The following is a 23,064-nucleotide window of genomic DNA, read 5'->3' as shown; positions in this document are numbered from 1 at the left end:
GGTGTGACTGCTGCTTTGCACACCAGGGTATCTGCAGTCTGCCTGGGGAGGTGGTTTCCTCAGGAGAGGAAGCTGCTCCAACTGGAGGAGCGGGGGAGGGCAGTCCGGGCAGAAGGCACAGCATGTGCAAAGGCCTGGAGGCTGGGCAAGTCCAGGAATAGTTGTGGGATAGAGGTCTTAATGACAGCAGTGGCCTCAGGTCTGCAGAGGGGAGGGAGTCTCTGTAGGGCCAACAGGGCACTGTAAAAATCTGCCCACAGAGCTGGGAAGGGGTGCAAAGCCAGGGCCAGAACTCAGATCTCCAGACTCCTCTTTCAGTGCTCTCTGTACTCTGCCTCCCAGGGTACCAAGTTTAGGTATAAATTTACTCAAGGGGATAAGCCCCAGTCACAGTTCAGCAGCGTCTTGCCTCTGCCAATGCTACGGGCACACGTGACCATCCTACCCTGGCACCATCACCTCAGGTAACTATCCACAGACAGGAGGAAGGAGATGCCCACAGAATCTCCCTCTCAAGAGACCAGGCTGTGTCTGTATCTCAGGAGTGCCATGAAGTCTAAATTCCGGGCTCCAGACACTCTCTCCTATTTGGTGAGTATTTACTGAGCACCGACGGTGTGCCAGGCTCCATACTAGGCGCCGGAAGGATCAGTAAGAGGCGGTTACAACCTCTAGCTCACTCAGCTGTCCCCTGCTGAGCCAGGCAGGGCTGCAATCCTCACCCCTCCCGCACAGGAGAAGCAGTGGAAGGCTCAGGAGGCGTGGGACTTGCCTGCTCAAGATCACTCGGCTAAGAGGTGTTGGGCTGGGATGCCAGCCCTGGAAAGTCCGACCGCAGGGCCTTTGCCAGAAGAGATAAGTGTCCAAGGGGGAACAGAAGAGCCTGGATCCCTCCCTCCTTCCTGCCCTGCAGGCTACCCTTTACCCACAAAGCAGGCGGAGGCTGCACTGGCAGGCGCCACCCAGAATGGCAGGGCCCTGTCATTACCGGGAGGGGCCGCTCTCCCTGCCCAGGGAGTGGGGCCAGGGCTGGTGCCTCGTGCAGGGCGAGGAGAGGCTCTCGGTGGCACTAAGCAGTCCCAGCCAGTGCCGCCGAAGGACTAAATGCTTATGGCCAGTGAGTCTAGGACACACAGCGCAGACTCTGGGGTCAGCAAGTCCCTGGCCAGGTCACCTCTGGAGTCTCTGGGTCTATTCAGTAAGGGTGACAAGACCTGGCCCTGGCTGTGGTGATGGCTCTACCTCCTGGACCTGGGTCCTTGTGTGCACCTGTCTCTTCTGTGGGAATGCTGGCAGGACCCCTGAGTATCCTGTGTTAACCCAACTCCAATGGCTGTAGACACTCCAAAGTACTAAGGCTCAGCAATGCCCTATCCAGGCAAGCCTTGCTCCTCACCCTTCAGGTCCCTGTACCAAGTCAAAGAGCATCCCCATAAAACTCAGGTCTACCTGGAACCTGGGAATGTGGCCTTGTTTGAAGACAGGGCCTTTGCAAGATGTGATCAAGTTAAGATGAGGTCACACAGGATTAGGGTGGCCCTAATCCAATGGCTGGAATCTTTATAAGCAGAAGGAAACTTGAACTCAGAGGCACATAGGGAGAAAGCCATATGACAACAGAGGCAGAGACTGGAGTGATGGGTCTACAAGCCAAGGAATGCCAAGCGTGGAGAGAGACACGGAAAGAGTACCCCTTAGAGCCCCCAGAAGGAACCAACCCTGCCAACACCTTGATCGTGGGCTCTGGCCTCCAGGACTGTGAGAGAACACATTTCTGTTGTATTAAGCTGCCCTAGCCAACAAATACTGCCTCCAGCCCGTGTCCAGCCCGCGCCCAGCCCACCCCCAGTGCACGGCTGGCGTTCACATGTGGCCGCGGCATCCCTGGGCTCCCCAGGCATTAAAGACTTCATCGAAGGCTCCCTGAGACTCAACTTCTGTTTCAGGTGCTGCAGAGGAAGTAAATCAGTGGTTTCCTGGTCTGGGGACCTCACGGGCCTGTAAAGTTTCCCCTAAATTCTGAAGGCAGACATAAGGGTGCCAACACTTTCTGACATTTAAAATAAAATTCCTGTTATCATCATCTTGCATAAAAGGACACCTGACAGAAGAAAGTAGCTGACGCCAGGCCTGTCCTTGAGCTTTCTCATGTCACCATGGATCAGTGAGAATGAATGTCACACAGCCCCAGGCCTGGCTTGGGTCTGGTGTCCCTGCTGGGTGACTTTTCTCAATCCTGGCCAAGAAGGGAGGCCGGCTTCCTCCGCTCTCCTCTGAGTACAAAAGGAGGATTTCTCCATCTCAGAAACTTGACAAGGATATTCCAGTTAACCTGTGGGTAATTCCAGTTAATCCTCTCTGAGGACTGGGTGATCTCCCAGCCCGAGGGAGGAGGCATTCCAGGCCAGTCGATGAGGGAGGATCAAGAGGAAAAGAAAATAAAAATGAGAAGGAGGAGGGAGAGGGAAGCACTGACCCTTCTCCTGAAAAGAAAACCAAATTGCGAAATTACGCAACGTGCAGACATCACGGGCCGGATGACTCCAGTCCTCTTCAAAGACACCTCATAAACCCGCGCCCGGCCTCAGAGGGAAAGGCCAGATGCCTGGTGCTACGGGGAGGAGCTTTCGGAACATCTGGCCCCAGCGGCCTGATGACCCAGTGGAAGCCAGTCACCCTGTGCTTGGTGACTGCTGCACCCAGCTGTGCCTGGCGGTAACTAGTGAGGTGCGCCGGTGGAGCCGCCCGGGGATAAACAATCTGTCTGAGTTCAAGGAATGTTTCTTTTCCAGTAACTCGAGAGTGCTAACCCCATCTTACAGATGCCCCCCGATGCTGTGGAGACTTTTGTCCGGAGTGCTTGGGCTAACGGCCATGCTGGGGTGGCCCTGCTGGGACAGTCTGGGGATCCTCAGATGATAAGGCTGACGCTGCTGCCTTCCAGGGCCAGAGTCCATCTCTCCCTCCCTCCTCTTCTGCACGCCCAGGCCAGGGGCAGGGTGGGCCCCAGTTCTCAGGAAGCCAGGAAACACACTCTTTTCTGGGCTAAATGCCCAGATTCCTTGAGCAGTCACAGGACACGCTTTTTCTGAGCCGATCCAAAGCCACAAGCGCAGACTGGAAGTTTCTTTGGGCGGCGTGAACCTGCGGGGACACTGGCACACCTGGAATTCCAGGCCAGAAGCTGGTCGGTGAGAGAGCCCCTAGCTGGCCCCGGACAGGCAGGGGCTCAATCCTGCCCTGGCAGTGGGACTGAGGGCACAGATCTGTGCTCTGCAGGCCTCAGCTTCCTTTCCAAGAAAACGGGGTTCCTTCATTCCGTCATCACTGGTCAGGCTTTTCTTGGGAGGCTCTCGGAGCTAAGCATTGTCAGAGGCACAAGGCGGAGAGGGCCCTGCCCCTCCAGAGGTGTGTGGTCAAGAGGTGGAGACAGACGTGGCAGCAAGCAGACACGGTCATTTCAGACACAATACGTGCCACGCGGGAAACGCAGCTGAGTAGCGGGCCAGGTTGTACAAATGAGGTTTCACGGTGTCGCTGGGACAATTAAATCAGATTGTGCAGCAAACTGCTTAGCAAATAATCAGCATTCAACAGATAAGTGGGGTCCTGCCTCCTCCCACTGCACAGGCACAGCAACTGAAGCCAGAAAGAGAAGGGCTGGAGCGGGCTGTGTGAGGCCTGGGGCGGTTCGGGGGCCTCAACACCCCTCGCTTTCCAGGGGGGCCAAGGGAGCGCCCTGCCCCTCTGCCTGACCCCGGGGGACTCCCTGACATCATGCCCCGGCCTAGACCACTAAAAAAGTCTAACCTTCTAAACCATCTTGTCCCAGGCCAGCCCACAAAACCCGCAGTCTCCCCCCAGCAGGACTCTTTTAGCAGGCGACTGTTCTCCCTGAATTTAAATCTGGGGCCCTTCACCTATCTGCTGGAAAATCTTGGCCAAGTTTCATCATGTCTCTGATCCTCACTTTTCGTGATTTGAAAACAGGGAGGCCTCCCTAAAACAGTTTGCTTGAAGTGTTCGATGAGATCATGGAGGCAAAGTGCCCAGGGTGTGCCTGGCACACGGGAGGCCCACCTGCCCTGCCTCCGCCCTGCACCAAGGGGACGCGGCGAGAAGCTCTAGATGGGGGAACAGCTCTCAGGGGGAGGAAGTGAGAGGGAAGGGGGAGTTTGGACCTGGTCTGAGCAGCTGGGTCCAGCCCTCCAGGAGCTTGGTGGCAGGAGGGGAGGGCCAAGTAGAGGGGCCGACGTGACCAGCCTCACTGTTTCTTTGCTGGGTGTCTTGGCCATGATCCTCGCCTGAATCTCAATCTTCCCTGCTGAAAACGGGGTGATGAAAAGAGACCCCACCTAGGTACATGAAGTCACCCAGACAGTATATGACATGTTAGTCTGCTCGTCCTCGTTCATCCATTCAACATAAAAATATGGGAACTGCGTCTCAAGTGGGTGCTGGGCCCTGTGGTGGGCCAGGGTGGGAGGATGCCACTGAGCCCCTTGTTGGTGGGCGGGCCAGTCTCCTCTAGAACCACCCTGGCGCTACCTGGCTCTGTGCGGGGCACGCAGGGGACTCCTGGGCTAAGCTAGGCTCACCCTCTGTGGGAAATGGCGCCCGGACAGACCCTGGGAACAGCCGGCTCACCTGCTGGGCACCGCCGACCCCGCCACACAGCCTCACATCAAATCTGACACTCTGAGCCCCTCACTGCAGGCCACACATCAGCTGCTGGATGACCGATGACTCGGTGGGCCTGCGGAACCTCTGACCCCAGCCCCCAACATGCCACAGACAAACATTAAAACTCAGAGGTGCTTGTCTGAGCCGCTTGGCCTCTGACTCCTCCAGACCAATCAATCAATCAACCAATCAATCGATAAGGGGAGAATCAGAATTCAATCACAATGACAACACAATTGGTTCCCCAGGAAGTGCTTTAGAAAACCAGGGCTCTTGCAGATTAATGAGCCCGCCTGGAAATCAGGGGAAATAAATGTATCCCTGGGTGGATGCGCTCCCATTAACTCCAGCTTCACTCATCCCCGGGAAGAAAAAAACACACAGAAATCCGGATTTACGGAAAATCACACATTCATGGCATTTTTTTTCCCCCTTCCCAAAGCGGCTGCTGCAAGCTTTACATATTTTATCATTTATTCTCACATTGTCCCTCGCAAGTTTCACAAGAAAGCTGTGAGAGAGGCTGTGTTGCGGAGGTGAGGGGCCTCCCACCCTGACACCCAGCAGGAAGGGGCTGCAGTAGGTGGGTGGGAGAAAGCCAAAGGTTCTTTTTGGGTGGATTTTCGGCCTCAGGCAGCTGAGAGGCTCTGGGGGAACCCACACCGGTATCCACACCAGCCTCCCAGTCTCCCGGCCTGAACACCCCCTGTAACGCCAAACCACCTTCCCCACACAGGCCACCAGAAACACCTTCCTGACCACAACCCCCTTCCTTATCAACTTTCGAGACTTCCAGATAAAGTCATCACCCCAGAGCGTGGTGTGGCAACCAAGGCCTCCATACCTCTGACCCCAATCCCAGTTGACACCTGTCATGCACCACGTGGGCCGCACAGAACCTCTTACTGTTTCCTGCAACCGGCTCCTTCACACCTCTGGCCGTTGCACATCCTGTGCCCTCCACCTAGCTCCCTCCCCTCCACTGGCTAACCCCTACTGATTCTCAGGTGCTTCCAGCAGAGGCAGATCTGGGTTCAAATCCTTGCTCTGTGACCTTGGATAAGTCACTCTACCTCTCTGAGCCTTGGGTTCACTTATAAAATGGAGCCATTTAAAGGTGAGGACTAGGAGGAGGATAGCTCAGTGGTAGAGTATGTGCTTAAGCAAGCACAAGGTCCTGGGTTCAATCCTCAGTGCCTCCCTTAAAATAAATAAATAATCCTAATTACCACCCCGATCAAAAAAAGGTGAAGACTAGAAGATGATAGCACACATACATCCCTGATGCATGCTCTGATGAAGAAAAAATAATAGCAGTAGGAGGAGTTGTTGTTTAAAAAAAGAGAACTGATAACTCTATATAAATAACATATTGTTAAGAGATGAGAACTGGCATTGGTGGAGGAGGCGTTGGGCACCGGGCGTGAGCCTCCACCTCAGCCCCGCCTTTCCCCTCTGAACACACCCCGGCCACACCAGGCCCCCTGCTCACCCTGAGCCACTGGGAGTCAAAAGCCCCTTCAGTCTCTCACAGGAATTCACTGTTGCTGTTCCCCTCTCACTGTCAGAGGGACCCAGTGGGCCTCGGCCTCACTCCATCCCCACCCCCACCCCAAATCCAGGTATTGAGTCAAAGGGCAAAGAGCTCATTGCCCCTCCCTTACTGACAAGGACACTGAGACTGGGCCCTTCAGGAAGTGATTCCTGGGATCTGGGAATTACTCCCCAGGTCCTGAAGCAGATTAAGCCACAGCAGAACATTCTTTCTAACCTGTAGCCCCAGCTTCTTCACTCCCTGACACAGGGGTCTCCAGGTGAGAGCCCCTCCTCACCTCTGCTCTCGGCTGCCCATCTCTCCGCCACTCACCCAGGCCAGCCCCCACCCCCTCTCGTCCATTCCAACATCTGCAGCGCCCGCCCACACCACCACCCCCAGTCTCCACACAGGCCACACGTGTCTTCAGGGAGCCACTCCCCCACTCAAGACCCTTCCAAACACCATCACCACAGGATCAAACCCTGGGTCATCACAGGATGAGACCATCACCCATAGGATCAAAGCTTTCTTTGAGGAATCACCTGCAGCGGGGCCACGGGGCATGTGAGTCACAAAATTTCTCCCCATGGGACAGTTTCTATCCCTTCAGCCAACCTATCTGCCCCCAGCAGAGGCTGGGCTTTGGACACGGCATCTAAGTCTCGAGTCTCAGCTGTCTCCATGGCAACAAAGCTCGAGGAGCAAACTGAGGGATGCATCACCCCTTCCTCATCACTGTCACCAAGGCCTTCGCTGGGCCAGGCCCTGGGCTGGCTGTTAGGACCATCGAGGAAAATGGGCCTGTCCCAGCCCCGGAGAGGCTCCCAGTCCAGGGGACTGACCCATCACCGGCCTGCAAGAGATAGAGGACATGCCAAGGGCAGGTAAGCACAGGGGGCTGTGGGGCTCAAAGCAGAGACCTAAGTAGTGTCCTGAGGTTTGAGGAGACTCCAGGAGGTGGTGATGCTTGAGAAGTGAGAAGAAAGGCATTACAGGCCAAGAGAGCCTAGAGTTCAGCACAGCGGAGGGGTGGGGTGGGGCAGGTGGAAGGGTGGGGCAGGTGGAAGAGGGAGGCAGCTGGAGTGGCCGTTTCTGAGAACCGCCCTCCCACCCATGGGCTCTGGGGCCCACGACCGTTACCTCCTCGGTCACTCCTCACCACAGTCACTTGAGGGACTTCACTTCAAAGATGAAGAAACTGAGGCTCAGAAAGGTTAAGTTATTTATTCAAAGGCAACCAGCAAATTAGTGACACAAAGGGGAGGGCTCTGGCTTAAACATGTGGGCACCTACATCTCATTCGTAGAAGGTTAAAAATGTGTTTAAGAAAAGTGCGGTTGACAGTTCTTTCAGAGATGGCATAGCCTCCATCAACCCTTCCTTCTGGTATTTGTGGAATTCCTGCTGTGTCCCAGGCATGTGGTCCTGCCCTCCCTGAGTTCACAGTGTGGTGAGGCACACAACTAACTAATAACGACAACGAAGCATGATGGGTGCCCCTGGGGTCAGGGCTCAGGTTAAGAACTGTATTGACTTGGGTCTGGTCCCTCTCATGCCTCCTCTTCTCATGCTTGTGCACATGGCAGACATTGCTAATCAACCCCAAAGCCTTCTCAACATGCCCTCTCAGGCAGCCATGACCAGTCTCTCAGAGCTGGCACTGGAGATGCCAATCATTGCCATCCCTGCTGCAAAGGGCCACGCAGGATGCTAGGGGAATGAGTAAAGATAGTCCCTCCGCACTTCCCTCCTCCATTCTCAGGGGCCCAGATGCCTGAACTCCCACCATCAGAGGGAGTGTTCGGCACTGCCCTCCACCAGCATCACTGTACAGCAGCAAAGACCCCCCCCCCATATGCTGGCTCATTCATGTAGGATCAGTGGGTGAAGCAGGGGAGGGCTGGTGACAGGCATCTGTACTTGGAGTCCTCACTCTGCTACTTCTGTCACCTCTCAGAGGAGCACTGCTGTTCTCCAGAGGGCGGCCCAGGAGAATGAACCAACCCCAGAGCTACCACTTACGCACTATGATCTGAAGCAAGTTTCTGGACTCTCTGAGCTTCTGCTTCATCTGAAAATGGGACCAATGACACCCACACCCCACAGGCCCACAGCTGGCTCAGGGTCAGGCATATGTGAGGGTCCCATCAAAGCTGGGTCCCCCTCCTCCCCTTCCTTTGAAATCAAGGTGTGAGTTTAGAAAGACAAGCCCTTTTCTCATGCATTGGGGACAGGGGGCCACCCAGGCCCTGTCCACTCTCCTCCGAGAGGTGTCCCAGTGCGGCCTGCTGCCCCTCTCCTCCTTGGCCCAGGCTCTTAGAACCCAAGGAACCATCGAGTTTGGTTTTTGTCTCTGTCTTTTTTTCTTTCCTTTCCCCCTAAAGCAAAACTGCATGGCAGCGACTCCTGCCTCTGTCCCCAAGGCAGTTCCAAAGGGCCCATCTCGTCCCACAGAAGTGATGACGGTAATTCCGTTAATGGGAAGCAAGACGAATGGTACCCGGCGCCCAAGGTGTAAGAGACGAGGCGGAACTGGGCCGCCCCCGGGGGGGAGGAAAGCGATGCTGGAACACACCCTCCTTTGGGGCCTTATTAGGTCTTGAAAGAGCTGCCGCGGTCGCTAAAACCTGCTTTTGCCAGCAGAAGCCTCATTTTACAAATATACAACAACACAAAAACTCGTAAATGGGAAGAAAACCCTGAAGATTACGCTCCCCTGCTGCAGCGAGGCAGTGAGCCGCCACTCAGAGCTGAAGTCTTTAGCCTCGTTGGCTCTGGGTTTAAATAAATGGGCCTGAACGCCAGCTCACCATTTTGTGAACACGCAACACGGCTGTTTCTTTGCCGTTTAAGGACTGTTTGCCAACGGTGGGATGGGACAGCTTTGGAAATATTTTCTTATAAAAGGCTTGTCTGTCCCAGATGCCACAAAACCCCATGGCCCTTGCATCAGTCCCCAAAGGAATCCCTGACACAGCCCCCTCCTCCCTGCCCAGGTCACACCCACAGGCCCTCATCACACACCTCTCGCGGCTCCTCCTGCCCTGAGAATGAATCAGTGGCATCCTGAAAGCAACTTCACTGTGCAATGTGTGTCCATTTCCACGAGGACCTAGAGAGCTCACTTCTTCCCCTAGCTCGGGATCAAGCTGCTGAATTATTTTTTGGGCTACAGTTTGTCCAAATGCAAAATGAGGGTGGAGACTGAAGCTGGTACAAACAGCTGAGGTGAACGACAGGCAGAGTGAGTGGATGTGCAGTTGGGCTGCCTCGGGCTGTGTGACCTTGACAAGCCACGGAACCTCTCTGGGCCTCAGTCTCCTCATCCCAAACACAGGGCTAACCCCACCCACCTCACAGCTCTGGAGCAAGGAGTAAATGCAATCCCAGATCATGTGGAAAATGGCCCCTCCTAAGGCCAATTTGAGCACTGATGGCCTTTCTAATCTCGGCGCAGCCTCCCACAGTCCCCAGCACTGCCCCGACACATAGTAGGCAATCCACAATAGAGAAGAATGGTTTAGGGAGTGGGCCCTGGAGCTGAAGGCCTGGGTTCAAATCCTGACTTAGCCACAGACCTACTGTGTGCCTTTGGGCAAACGACTCAGCCTCTCTTTCTCTGTCTGTAAAATGGGACTAACAGAATCTGCATCACAGGGTCACCAAGAGGAATCAGGGTGATAATGTGTGACCTGGGCCTGCCTGGGGGTGGCCCTGGTGACCAGCAGCCCTGAGAGGGCACACTTGAGATTCCCTGGGGAGCCTGAGAAAAATTCCCACATTCTAACTGGGAAAACCACTTTCTCAAAGACATTGGAGGCAAAGCAACCCAACAAGGCCATTCCAGGCCCCCTGGGAGAGCTGGGACCTTGAACAGCAGGCAGCATGTTAAATCCCCAGCGACGGCCTTCCAAGGGAATTAAGAGACTTCAGGGAGCGTCAGGCCATGAGGCAGCCCAGAGACGCCGAGCCCTCCACATCCCAGCCCCCAGTTATCCGTCCCCGACACTTGGACCAGTGACACTGAACATACTCTATTTCTTGTTTCTGGTTGTTTTCCCCACCGAAATGACAGCTCCATTTTGTCTCTTTTGTTCATTATGTATCTTAGAACAGTGCCTGGATCTGCTGGATCAAGGAATGACCAAGCAGAGCAAGGAAGGGATGAGTTCCCTGGGGAGAGCGGTTTTGAGCTGAGTGATTTCCAGCGTGTCCCAGTGTGGAGAGGTGCTCCTGAGTGTCACAGGTGCCACCAGGCTGCAGTCCTCACTCCACAATGTCATTAATTATCAATACAATAACAGCCACCAACTGCTGAATGCCTGTGATGTACATGCTTACCTGACTGGATCATGAAAACTCTCCCAGAGGTAAGAACTGAAATTACTCCTTGCTTTGCAGTGAGAAAACTGAGGTCCCGGGGGGAGAGACAAACCAAGGAGACACAGTGAGACATGGTGAGCAACAGGCAGAGCTGTGACTTGCATCCCAGTCTGTCTGACCCACCGTCTCCCTCCTCCCTCTCTGGGCCTAAGAGTAGCCACCGGGCTAGCTGGATCTTGAAGGAGAGAAGCTGGAGCGGGAGCCTCAAGGCCAGCTCCCTGCCAAGAAGGATGACTGTCCAGAGGCAGGAGCCGACAGACAGCAGCGGCTGGGGTCTGGCTCCCAGCCTGTCCCAGGCACACGCAGCAGTGGGTGTGGCGGCTCAGCCAGGCAGTGACTCCAGCCATCTAGCCATGCCTGGGACTGTGCAAAGAGCACACTGGCTTTGGGGGTTAGCTGGGCCTGGGTTCAAACTTCAGTTTTCAAACCACGTGGCTTATGACTGTGAAATGATGGTTTTGTTCTCTGAATCTCAGTTATCCGCCTCTGGAAAATGAGGTCAGCCTAAAATTGTTGCAAGGATTAACCGAGGCAACACAGATAGTACACTTGGACAGATTGCTGGTGCACAGGAGGTACTAAATATTAAGCATTAGTAAATTTTCCCGAGCCTCCTACATTCATGTTTCCGACAGTGGCCAGACATCCACATCCTGGTGCTGCCAAGCCCCCAGTTTCAGGGCTGAGAACAGCGTGAGTGGCCCGTGGAATCCAAGTGCCCAGCCCTCTCTAACCTCCAGGGCACCGCCTGCTTGGCTTTGTTCCCGAGGGAGCACATCAGCTACCTTATCATTCGATTTCTGACCCTTGTCACTCAAGGACAGGAAGTCAGAGGGATGGGTTTGTCAATGCAGTAACATCTGGCAACGAGGTGAGGGATTAAAACAGGAAGGGTATTTCCAAGGAGGCCCATGTCCATGGCGTGTCCTTTGCACAGGAGGCCCAGGGTGAGGAGAGAGATCAGCAGGCTACCTGCCAGCAGGCACACCCCGGGCCAGTGGTCTGCAGACGGTACTTCACAGTGGAACTTTCCCTTCAAATAAGCCTGGCCCCAACCCCATGTTGAGACCCAATATAGGGACCCTGCTCATTCTGAAGGGCTACAGTCCTCCCACCAGGGACAGCTTCAGGGCAAGTGACCAGCATCATCGTATCTGGCCCTGTCCTTAGCCGGGAGCCCCTTGCTTGGGGTTTCATGCTTTTGTGTTCATTCTCTTGAGTGTCTTCACTTTATCTTTGAACTTGTGTTTTTTAAATGAAGTCAGGGAGCACTGGTGCAGGTGCTGGGGGAGGGGAGCCTCAGCTCACGAGTGGTCCTGCCTTGCTCGGGGCAGGTCTCAGCTGCCCGCTCCCCGGTCCCCAGCAACCTCTGCTGTTCTCCACCGTTGGCAGGGGCCCGGGTGCAGGCGTGGGGAGGGTTGGCATCAGGTGAGCCACAGGGTGGGGCCGCAGGCACCTGTGAGGGTCTGTACTCTCCCTGCGGGTGTCCCAGCACCCAAGGGATCATGGCATTAAACACAAATGAAAAACAACATGGCAGGTGGAGAGAGACACTGGGAAAGGAAGGAAGGTGTTTTCTTCGTGCTTTTTGAACAAGGGGACCTGCATTTTCATTCTGTCCTGGGCCCCACAAATTATGTGACTGCCCCTCCTTCCATTTATTTATTGACCCTTGGCGACACCCCAGGCCTCTGCAGTTAGAAGACACTGTTGCCGAGTCTGGGGCCATCACTGCCTAAGAAGCTTCTCAGAACAAGGCCCCTGCAGCCCCCACACCCATGGCCCTGCTGGTCTTGTTCTTTGAACCCCTATTATTGGTCACTGATTGCTATCTTATGGGCCAGGCCTGGTTTCCGGTGCCGGGGCTGTGATGATCAACCAGGTGGCAGAGCAGTGACGGAACAGGCAAGACTGCTGGTGGCACAGTCAGGCGGAGCGGCCAGTGCAGCAGAGCATCACGGAGGGCGTCGGAGGAAGAGCTGGTACGTGCAGGCTGCCTCCCGAAGGTGGGACGTGGGGGTAGGCTCTGGGAGATGGGCAGGAGCCCCTCATTTGTAGGGTGGGGACACCCTGACCTACCTCTCGGGGCTATCAGAGACCGAAGACGCTCTCACGCCTGAGCGGTGTCCCCAGCCCAGCCAGCGCGGGCACTGCGGGGAGAAGGGACTGCATGGACAGAGGCTGGAAGACAGGACACTGATGAAGGGCACTCAGCAGCGAACTCCCCAAACGACTGCAAAACCAACAGTGAAAAGAAAGACGGAGGGGAGGCACCACCAGCCACTTCCCGAGCCCCTACCATGCTTGCGGGGCCCCGAGCTATGGTGGCTTGATCTCAAGATCAGCCCCCTCCCAAGGCAGACATTTGCTTCTGTGGCTTCTATCCCCACTGGACATGTTACAGGCATCGCCTTCCTTTCTGTGGTTTACGAAGTCCAGTTGGTACCAAGCATGGGGTCACCCAGGTGGCGACGCGGGTGCTGACAAGTCTGATGTGACTCATCACCGATAGAGCAGAATTCACGGCAACGAAGAGCTCAGACTGCACAGTCGGGCCAACCTGGGTGTGACCTGGGCCGGATCTGCCCTGCCCTGGGCCTCAGTTTCCCATTGGTCACTTGGGGTTAATAAAAGTCCCACCCTGGAGGGGTTGCTGTGATGATTAAATGGAATGATGCCAGTGAAGGGTGCGGCGCACAGCCAGTGCTCGAAGCACCTCAGCCGTCGCTACTGCTACGAAGCCCCGAAGACCTCAGATGAGAAACCCGAGCCTCACGTGGCTTCCCGGGATCATGCAAATCTGCCCCCTCCTTCCTAGCATCTGCCGCGACTCTGTTCCGAGATTGCTCTCTCCCCCCATTGTCATGTCACATCGGTCCATAAATATTTAAACAACATGTCATCGGATTATTATAACATATGATCTATAGCACTGATGTGCTGCAGTTCTGCGCATTTGGGCTGTGTTTTCAGAATATCGAGACATAAAATATTTATGTATTTAGCCAACCACGAGATCTCACATTCTGTCTCAAAATGCTGGGTGGTGGCAAGACGCTGAACTGAGACACAACGTGTGAAGGGATGCCTTGTTCTCACGTCAGTTCCTGGGGCATCTGGATCATTTCTGGTTCATTCTGGGGATGTCATCCTGTGGCCTGTGAACAGTGGCTGGCTGGCTTTATCACAGCCAGCAGAGGGCTAGGACTCAAAAAACCCTGTAAGATGGGGCAAGAGTTCAAGTCACTCGGGCTCTGTCATTTTTCCTTTCTGTAGCTCCACAGGTCTGTGCATAGTAGGTGCTTGGTAAACATCCACTGGGAAATGAATTCACTCACCTGCAGCCTGCAGCACCGCCCAATGGGCTGGCACCCAGCGGGGATTCAGTCACATCTGCTGTCTTGTTTCATTCCATCCCACCGCCCAGCACCAGGCCAGGCCCGGAGTGGGATCCAGTGAATGTTGCTGGATGAACAGCAATTGAAGGAATAAATGCGTGACCAGATAAATCACTTAATTAGCTAACAAAGGAATGAGGGATAATGACTCCCTGTCTGCTGGTCCGAATGATACTGTTGTAAGCCCTCCCTCCTGAGAAATAAAGGCGCTCCAGTAACCCGTACTGGGTAGGCAGAGGGGTTTTTCTGGGTAATTAAATATCTCGATTGCTAACATTAGCACATCACAGTGACCATATGTCCCAGAATTTTCAGCACTGTGCAATTTCTAAGATGCCACCCTCTAAGCCATTCGAGCATCCAAGAACTTCTCACACACCAGTGACCAAACAGCTTCTTCCAAACTGTCTCTCCTGTCCCCAGATGTTAATACAATACTTTTACAGACCACTGTCTTCTGGGGCGTTTGGAAACGGTGGTCATCATGTGCCTCACCTAGAGATGATCAACACTGTGTCCAGGGAGATCACAAGAGCAGGTGCAAACAAAAGCAGGTAGCTTGGAGTCAAAGTATTTTCTTTGTGTGTTCCCCAAATGGCGTGCTGTCAGCCTTCAAGAGCGGGCAGCCCCCACCCATGTTCCCAGCCTCTGACAAAAATCAGAGTCCTCCTTTCCTCTGGGGTTGGCTGAGGAGGCTGGCATTTAAAACAAACACAAGAGGCCACTAAAATTTCTGGGGGAGATGAACAAAGGAAATGCACACGCACTGAGTCAGGCACGCCAAGTCCACGCTTGAGATCCCGATGTAACCAAATCCGGCTGGACTTGGATGGACCTGCCAAACGCATAGGGTGGGCTCCCTGTCTGTCTGCCATGTGGTGCCCAGCGGTCCTGCCATCTGGGCACCACCCTAGTGGCCCGCCAAGGTTATACCAGCTAGGGAATCATTTCCTGTCTCAATCCAGGATTCCCTGTTTCCTGGGCTGGGGCAGAATTTGGGCTCCTGCTCATCTGCTGCATAGCAATGTCTGTGCACAGTGGTGGCTTGGGAGGGTTAACCCTTCCCCTTCCCTAAGCAACCCCCAAAAGATATGCCCTCTGAAAAATAAGTGTGCTTGATAGAAAATGCAACCTTCAGACACGGCACCTACACAATCCTACCCAAAGCCCCTCCTCTACAGACATTCAAGAGCCACCTCTGCAGAAAAGGGTCAAAGAAGGAAACCCCTCGTAACCTCTGGGCTTAGGTTCCTCCTACTTGGAATAATCCAAGGATGAGCCTTTCTCTAAGACACCTTCTCTGCACAGGGGAGGGTCAGGCAGGCACAACTCAGCCCTCTGCTGCCCACTGGGAGGAGGCAGGAGGGCCTTTGCAGCCAGTCAAGTTTGCCACCAGCATCAGGAACTCCGTATAAATATTCTTCAAGGATCCTGCCACTTACCCACTTAAAACTTGCCATTCATTCAACAAATATTAATGGGGCACCTACTATGTGCCACACACGGTGCTGGACTCTGAGATACAGCTGTGGTCCACAGACCAAGTCTCACCCTCATGGCACTCATATTCCAGTCTGGGAGGCAGACAACAAACACACAATGTCAGGGACGGGTAAGAGCCCTGAAGAAAAATAGGTCAGAGAATAGGGAGTGAAGGGCAAGGGATTAATTTTGATAGGGCAGGGGTGGTGGGGTCTCTTTGGAGAAGTGACTTTTGCAGTGTCCTGATGAAAGCTAGGAGCAAATCATGGGAATATCAGGAGGAAAAGGATTTCAGGAAGCAGGGACAGCATGTGCAAAGGCTCTGAGGTTCAAATGGACCTGGTACATTTGAGGGAAGATACGGAGGCCATGTGGCTGGGGGAGAGTGAGCGAGGGGAGGCTGTTGAGAAGTAGGGCTGCAGAAGTAGCAGGGGCCCACTGCTCTTGCAATAAAGACCAAATCCCACAGGTCTTGGTGTGTCCGGGCAGCCTCCTCTACCACCATGTGCCCCTGAATGCAGGCTTTTTCTTCCAGCTGCTTAGGACGCCCTCTCCCAGGCCCTGGGCCTGGCCACCACTCAGGTCCCACACAACGGGCACTTCCAGACGGCAGCTTCTGCCCTCCGACGCCTCAGGCCAGATCCCCCACGGCACGGAATTCTCACAACACTCACAGTAATGGTAATGAAGCACCATGTGTCCTGGATTCTCTACGTCTGTTTCTTTGTCCATTAAATGGGCGTAATGGTACGTATGTCACAAACTTGTAGGAGGACGAAGTGAGTTAATCCATGTGAAAGGTTAGAACAGAATGTGACATGTGGTAAGTGCCCGGTACAAAGGGTCTATTCAAGGGCTCAAAGGCTGAGGAAGAGGCAGGAAACTCCTGGCTTCGCACTGCCTGGGGTCTGCCCGCAGCAGATCCCCATCCCATGGCCCCACCTAGCGGTCTACCTGCCCTGCACCCCAGCCTCCTCAGGCCACCAGGCCTCCAACACCCTCCTGTCTCCCTCAAGGCTGGCTCAGAGCCCTGCCCTCCTGGGAGCCCTCCCACTTCCCCAGAGAGTGAGTCCCAAAGGCTGTCCACTGCAGACGGTTCACAGGCACCTCAGGGGGGGTGATGACACAACTCCTGTCCCTACCAGGTGGTGACGGGCCCAGCGGTGGGGCCGTTAGAGGGTCTCCGTGCTAGCTCCCAGCATAACGCGGGCCCAGAACGTCAGGTTTCCTGAGCGAGTGACTGGACTGATGACCGCATAGCAGCGGGTAAGGGCGTTATCTGGTTAACAAAATCGAGTCCCCTCCACCCACACAACAGCAAATAGTCTGTGTCTCTGCGTCAAACTTTTCACCCACAGCCTGGGCCCAGGTGCCACGATCAGATCCTTGGCCTGAAAGTTGGGAGGATGATCTGATTTCAGCCACAGAGCAGCCATGGCCCGCACGGACCATCTTAGGCTGATCACAGCCTCTCTCTGGGCCTCATTCTCCTGTTGATAAAATGAGAGGCTCTTAACATTTTACTTTTATGTATCAGAAACTTTTCTTCGAAAAATTTTTTCCACATAACAAAATTAACCATTTTAAAGAAAAGTTCAGTGGCATTTAGTACATTCAGTGTTGTGTAATAACCACAACCTCTCCCTAGGCTCCAAAACATCTTCATCACCCCAAAAGGAAACCCCGTACCCATCAAGCAGTTTCTCCGTTCTCCCCTCTCTCCCACCCCTGAACACTACCACTCTGCTTTCTGTCTCTACGGACTTATAGATTCTGAATATTTCACCTAACACCCTTTTCTTAAAATGACTCTTGAGCAAAACCTCCTTATGAAAAACAGGTAACCGGAGAAGGGCTGTGGCTGGAGAGAGGGGTCGGTGTGCGCCCCTCCTTCCCCCAACAGGAGCTCACGTCCCTCATCCTTTGTGGCCTTTCAGGGAAGGCTCTGATCCCAGGCCCTTTCTTTTCAGAAGTCTAATCCTAAATTTGGATTTTGAAGGCAAATCATCCCAAATGGTGCCTGGGAATCAAAAGCCTTGAGCCTAGTGATACTGGCCCATTTTACAGATGAGGAAGTAGAGGCTGGGCCACATGAAGCAGGAGAAGATTCAAAGATCGCCGGGGCCCGCTGAGGCTCTCCCCTCACCACATACACCGTGGGGGGGGCCTCGGATGTAAAGAGCCGGACAAAGGCCCACAGGACAGCTGCCACTCCTGGGGACAAGGAACCACCTCTCCCTAGCCTCAGGGAAAACAAGCCAGCCCAAGGGAACCCCAGTGGCTTAAGAGCAGGCGCCAAACACGCACAGACTCCCTCAGCCCTGCTGTGCAGACCCTCCTTGGGAACCCTGTTTGGGGAGAGGGCCACTTGCTTACCTCCGACCAAGAATTGCCTGCCCCCAGCCCGGGTCTATGCCAGCCGCTCTGTGGGCACAGACCTCTGATGGGGCCGACGCCATGTAAATAATTAATGAGCCATCTGCCCTGCTTAATAACACACCGTGGCTGACACAGCTCTCGGGGCCTCCCGAGACCCTCCGACTCCAAGAGGACACACCAAACACTTACTAGGCTCACGTTCCTCGCCTTCCGGGTGGTGGGTGGCCAGGAAAGCAAAATACTGATTTTTACACATTTTCCTGAGATGCCCAGGGCCACCCTGACATTTAAAGCTTGCCTCTTTCCAAACTGCCACTGTCTCCTCTTGGTCTATTTTGAGGGTCATGATCATAGGAAAGTGCTTCAGTGGCAACTGGAGGGCCCCCTGACACCCGCTTCAGTCTTGTTTCCAACCTCAAGATACAGGGTCACTGAAAGCACCCCCGACAAAGAGACCACCTCCCCGGCCCTGTGATCCCGGGCAGGTCCTTGCTAATTAAATAGTTCCTAGTCTTTCATCAAGCCCTCACGAAGTGTCACTCACATTCTGAGCATTCTGTATGCATTATTTTACTTAGTTCTTCCCTCAGACTTTAGGGGGTCATAATACTGTCCCTGTTTTCCAGGTGAGGAGACTGAGGCTCCCAGAGGTGAATAACTTCATAAGTGGCAGGTCTGGACCTCCCACCTCACTTATTTGGTGCCAAAGCTCAAGTTCTGAACGTGACTGTGGGTGGGTGCCTTCCCCTCCCTGGGCCTCAGTTTCCATCCTGTAAAATGGGCACACAGCTCTTCTCCAGATGGCAAGACTACTGAATTCCTCCTCCACAGCTGGGACTGATCAGAGCCGAAAGTGGTTCGTAAAGTAACTCTGTCCCTCTGCACGTCTCTTCCTGACAACCCCCAGTTTCAAAGGCTTTGGGGACAACCAGGAACCAGAGAGGGCAGGCCTTGGGGAAACGGGGATGGTGAGAACGGGCCTCAACTGCAACTCAGGGACCTGAGACGTTCTCCTTCAACGGCTCCTTGTTCACTAGGGTCCAGCCCGGCCCCCTCCCCCAGCCTAATTCTGAAGTGTGAGGGTTAAACAACTCCGGGAAACGCAGGCCCTGCGGGCTCTCAAGGGCAGCCTCCCTCCCCCTTCCCTTGTCGGGATTCCTTCACACTCTGTGGAATTCCTACATAAAGCCCCTTTTTCTTCTCTGTGAGGTCACCATCACACAGATGTCTAAGAGAAAGAAAGACCGGCTCCACGCGGATCAAGGCTGCTGGAACGGAGAACGCATTTCAGATCCTGGCTGGCCACATTTCAATTCTGGTGGCCCCTCACCGGCCCCCCTCCCTCTAAGCAGAGCCAGCTCCAGACTTGAGCCGGGTCTGGGGGTGCAGTGATCCTGCCGGTAGATGCCAAGAAGGCCTGGCTAGAACACCCGGCCTTTGCCACCGGACCACCCCCGAAGTTGTGGAAAAATCCAGAACTGGAGACAGCGGCAGAGGCCATGTATGAGGGTCTTGTTTCCACACAGGCAAGTCCTGTGAGAGGGACAGATGTCAAAATGCTAGCTCACTCTCCAAGTTCAAGTTCCCAAATTGAGCGTCACAGGAAATTACACCACCAACTGGTTTGCCCCACTGTCAGCTCCTGTCTGGAAGTCAAGTCTGAGGAGGCCGCTGGTCTAATTCAGTTTTGGCCAAAGGAAGGGGCTGTGTGTCTGTCACCTAGCTCAGACAGGGAGGGGTGAGGCCACTGGTCTGATATTTTCTTTTTAAACATTTTCCCGAAAGGCTATCTTGTCACTACCCGAGAGTCAGAAATGAGAAAATAGCCAACTACCTAAAAGCCACTGAGGGTCTTTGGCCAAGTGTGGCATCCACCACCCGTTCATTTCAAAGCAAATTTCACAGGCACCTAGGGGTGCCCAGACCACCCAGACAAGCCCTTCACTCCAGGAGCACCCTTTTCCCAGAGCTCTGAGGTCTGACCACCATCCAAGGCCATGGCCAAGGAGTGGCCCGTGGCATGTGCAAAACCGCTTCCTAAGAATGACGTCAGCAGGAAAAAAAAAGAGAGAGAGAGAGAGAGATAAAAATGCAGAAACCAGGACTATTTTTACCTCCCCAAATCACAGGCCAGACGGGAGAGAAATCCATCAATGCCAGAAACGTGGCTGGGCCTTCGCACAAGATCTATTATTTCACACCTTAAATTAACGCATCTCAAAGCAATTTGCAAATGTTCATCAATTTGCAGAACACACTGGGAAGGGAGAGAAATACCTTTTCCTTTCAACACCAAAGGACACTCTCAGGGGCACCACACACCCCAAACCACACAGGTCTTCGCACACAACATTCCTTTCAAATACAACGTAGTATAAACTGTGATATAAATGGAAATGAACAGGAAGAAAGAGAGCATGGGACTGAAATGGCAAGTGACAAGAAGCCTACGTAGAAATGATGCTGTTGTCAGATACTCAGAACTGAGAGTCAGGCCCCGTGGGGGTAACTCTCCATCATCGGGGTCAGAACGCTGGGCTCTTCCTGAGGGCAGTGTCCCAGCCTGCTTCCTCCCCACACAAGCCTGGAGGTGCCAACCCATATTTAATCTGGGATGACTCACCAGGGCCCTCTCCTCTCCACCCTCCAGCTCCCTGGCTTGGTCTGACCCAAGAAGAGGAAGGGAATATTCTTCTCTTTTTGCCAATTGTTTTGACACTTCCCTTCTGAAACCAATCTCTGGCAGGGGTAAGAAAAAATGCGAACTGTGGCCCTTTCTATGGGACAGTTCTGGACCTGGGTGTTGGCCATCTGCACCAGAGGGGCAAGGATGGGTGAGGAAGGAGGGCAGTGCCTTCAGGAAGACCTCTCCCAGAAGTCTGGAGCCCAGCAAGAAACCCAGCATGTCTTAATCCGCAGCAGGACAAAGGCAGACAGGCCTGGCTTAAAGTGAAGAACTTCAACTCTGGAATCCGAGATGCGAGTTCCAATTCTGCCTTGGCCATTTGCCAGTCTGCGACCCTGCCCAAGTTACTTAACCTCCATCTTCCTCTCAGTAAGATCTGGATAACAAGCCTGGACCTTCGCACTGGGCCAGACACATGGCACACGGTGACCACGACTTTCCAGGTTCAGTGGAAAGTCCATGGGCTCTGCTCAGTCAAGCTTGGGTTGAAATCCAGGGACAACCACACATTAGCACATGATCTTCAGCACATTACTTAATCTCTCTGTGCCCTAGTTTCCTCATCTGTAAAATGGGCATCACAATTGTTCCCATTTCGTGGTGCTGGTGTGTGGACTGAGTGAAATAAGGCAACTAAAGCTTTTGGTACTGTGCCTGGGATGTATCCTACCTTCAATAAATGGTGGTTATTAGTTGTAGGGCTACTTTCATAAAAGTATGTACATCATTTCATCTCTGAGCCTCAGTTATCTTATCTGTAAAATGGGGATAAAAACCCCTCCCTCACATTGAACATTAAAACAGTGTATGTATGTTAAAGCACTCAGCGCCCAGTCTATGCACCTTCAGAAGGCAAAAACTGGTGTGTGACCTCTCTGAACCTTCATTTCCTTATGCACGGAAAACGAAAAGCCATCCTCTGCAGCCTGACTTTTAGGAGGATTGTGGTGCCCGGAAGAGTGCCTGGCACACGGTGGGTGCTCCATAAACTTGACTTCCTTTCCCCTTTCCCTGCTCCATCCTTGCCTGAAGCGTCCAGAAGTGCCATCTGACAAAGCCAGGAGCTCTGTTTCTTGAAACCTGAACGGCCCTATACCCAGACCAACCTGGGCTGCTGCTTAAGTCTGAGACTTTTTTTTGTGGAGGCAGAAACTACTTTTTAGCCATTTCCGAAGCAGACGGGACGGCAGAGGCTGACAAACCACAGGGACCATTTTAAATCCTGGGCCTTTCTTCTGGGAAGTTAGGCAAGAACCTTCCCAAATGTTTGCCCGTGGGGCTCTCTGCCAGGGAGTGACTCATCCACAGCTCCCCACAGGCATATTTTATTTGGGGGTGGGGGACCGAAGGAGGGCCTGGCCTTCCTTGCTGGGGGAAGGGGAGGCAGCATTTCCAGCACACCCAGAAGTGTTTCTTTTCATTCTTTTAGGACAAAAAAGAAAAAGAATGTGGGTCTTTTTTGTTTCCTTCCAGGTTTTGTTTGCAAAAAGAAGACGTCCAAAGTTCACTCGGTAGGCTGCTGCGTTGGGAACAGGCGCTTCCAGCCGGCTCCGCATCCCTTTCAATGAAATTCTTCTTCCATTAACGCCACGGTTTTTAAATGTGCCTCCAAGGTTCGCCTGCGCACACACTGAGCTCCTAAGACGACATGTTCCCTTGGAAAGGCAAGCTGAATTCTGACAATCCAGAGGAACTAGGGAGCTCCAGAGTTTCTAAAGTTTGCCTTAAAGCAATTAAGACTTTTGACTGCAGAGATTTTCAACAATTATAAAGCACAAAAGAAACTGTCCGTCAAAACCACAAGGACAGACCTTGGAAGACGGTGTCCCAAGCCTGTTGTGATCAATCTGTTCCTGTCTTGGGGGCTCACACTTGGAGCCCAGGCTCAATACAAATAAGTCAGATGAATATCTATCTACTTAGCAAGGAAGGCAGAAAGAGATCCCCCAGATACAGACAAGTGTCCCCAGACCCGTGGTCTCCCCAGGGTCAGCCCCACCCCAGGCCTGGGGGAACAGGTAAAAGTCACCAGGGACAGAGAGTGGCAAGAACAGAGTCAGGGAACCCAGAAGAGTATTTAGGAAGACTGAATACAAGTCTTCCAGTGCCAGGCCAATAGGCTCTCAGGCCCACCACAGCCGCAGCTCAGTCTGGAGCCCCATAGAGGGTCTGGCCAGTGGCTCTGCCCAGGCCTGGCTTGGAGGCTGACCCCTTGCCAGGCGCACCTGGGCTATTTGGAACTGATCTCTGGCCTCTCATTCACCAAACAAGGCCCAGCACCCACTGGGTGTCCCCACCAGGCCTGCGTCTCTCCACCAGCTCCCTGGCATCCGGGCCAGCAGCTGGCACATCATGCAGTAGGCTTGGTGGGCGCAAAGGGGGTCCCTCAGCCTCCATAGTAATCATACTCACACACTCTTGTACACAAACTACACACTCACATCCACAAAGGCACACTTTTGTGTTCTTGGGCTCGTAAATACGCACACAAGTCACTGTGAACATTCACACGTGCG

At 53.7% G+C, this 23,064-nt stretch overlaps 1 protein-coding gene and 1 long non-coding RNA gene across 3 annotated transcripts in view; one reads left to right on the top strand and one right to left on the bottom strand.

The window, feature by feature from the left end:
- Window positions 1-23,064, bottom strand: part of NEK6 (NIMA related kinase 6) — an 82,985-nt gene that overhangs the window by 58,678 nt on the left and 1,243 nt on the right. The gene's annotated exons all lie outside the window — the stretch shown is intronic.
- On the top strand, window positions 368-13,607 carry LOC116152738 (uncharacterized). Its single transcript, XR_004136373.2, has 3 exons — window positions 368-591; window positions 10,332-10,590; window positions 12,448-13,607. It is a non-coding gene; the product is annotated as an uncharacterized LOC116152738 (long non-coding RNA).

Source organism: Camelus dromedarius, chromosome 10 (assembly GCF_036321535.1).
Source record: "Camelus dromedarius isolate mCamDro1 chromosome 10, mCamDro1.pat, whole genome shotgun sequence".
NCBI lineage: Eukaryota > Metazoa > Chordata > Mammalia > Artiodactyla > Camelidae > Camelus > Camelus dromedarius.
This window is presented reverse-complemented; position numbering and strand designations above follow the sequence as displayed.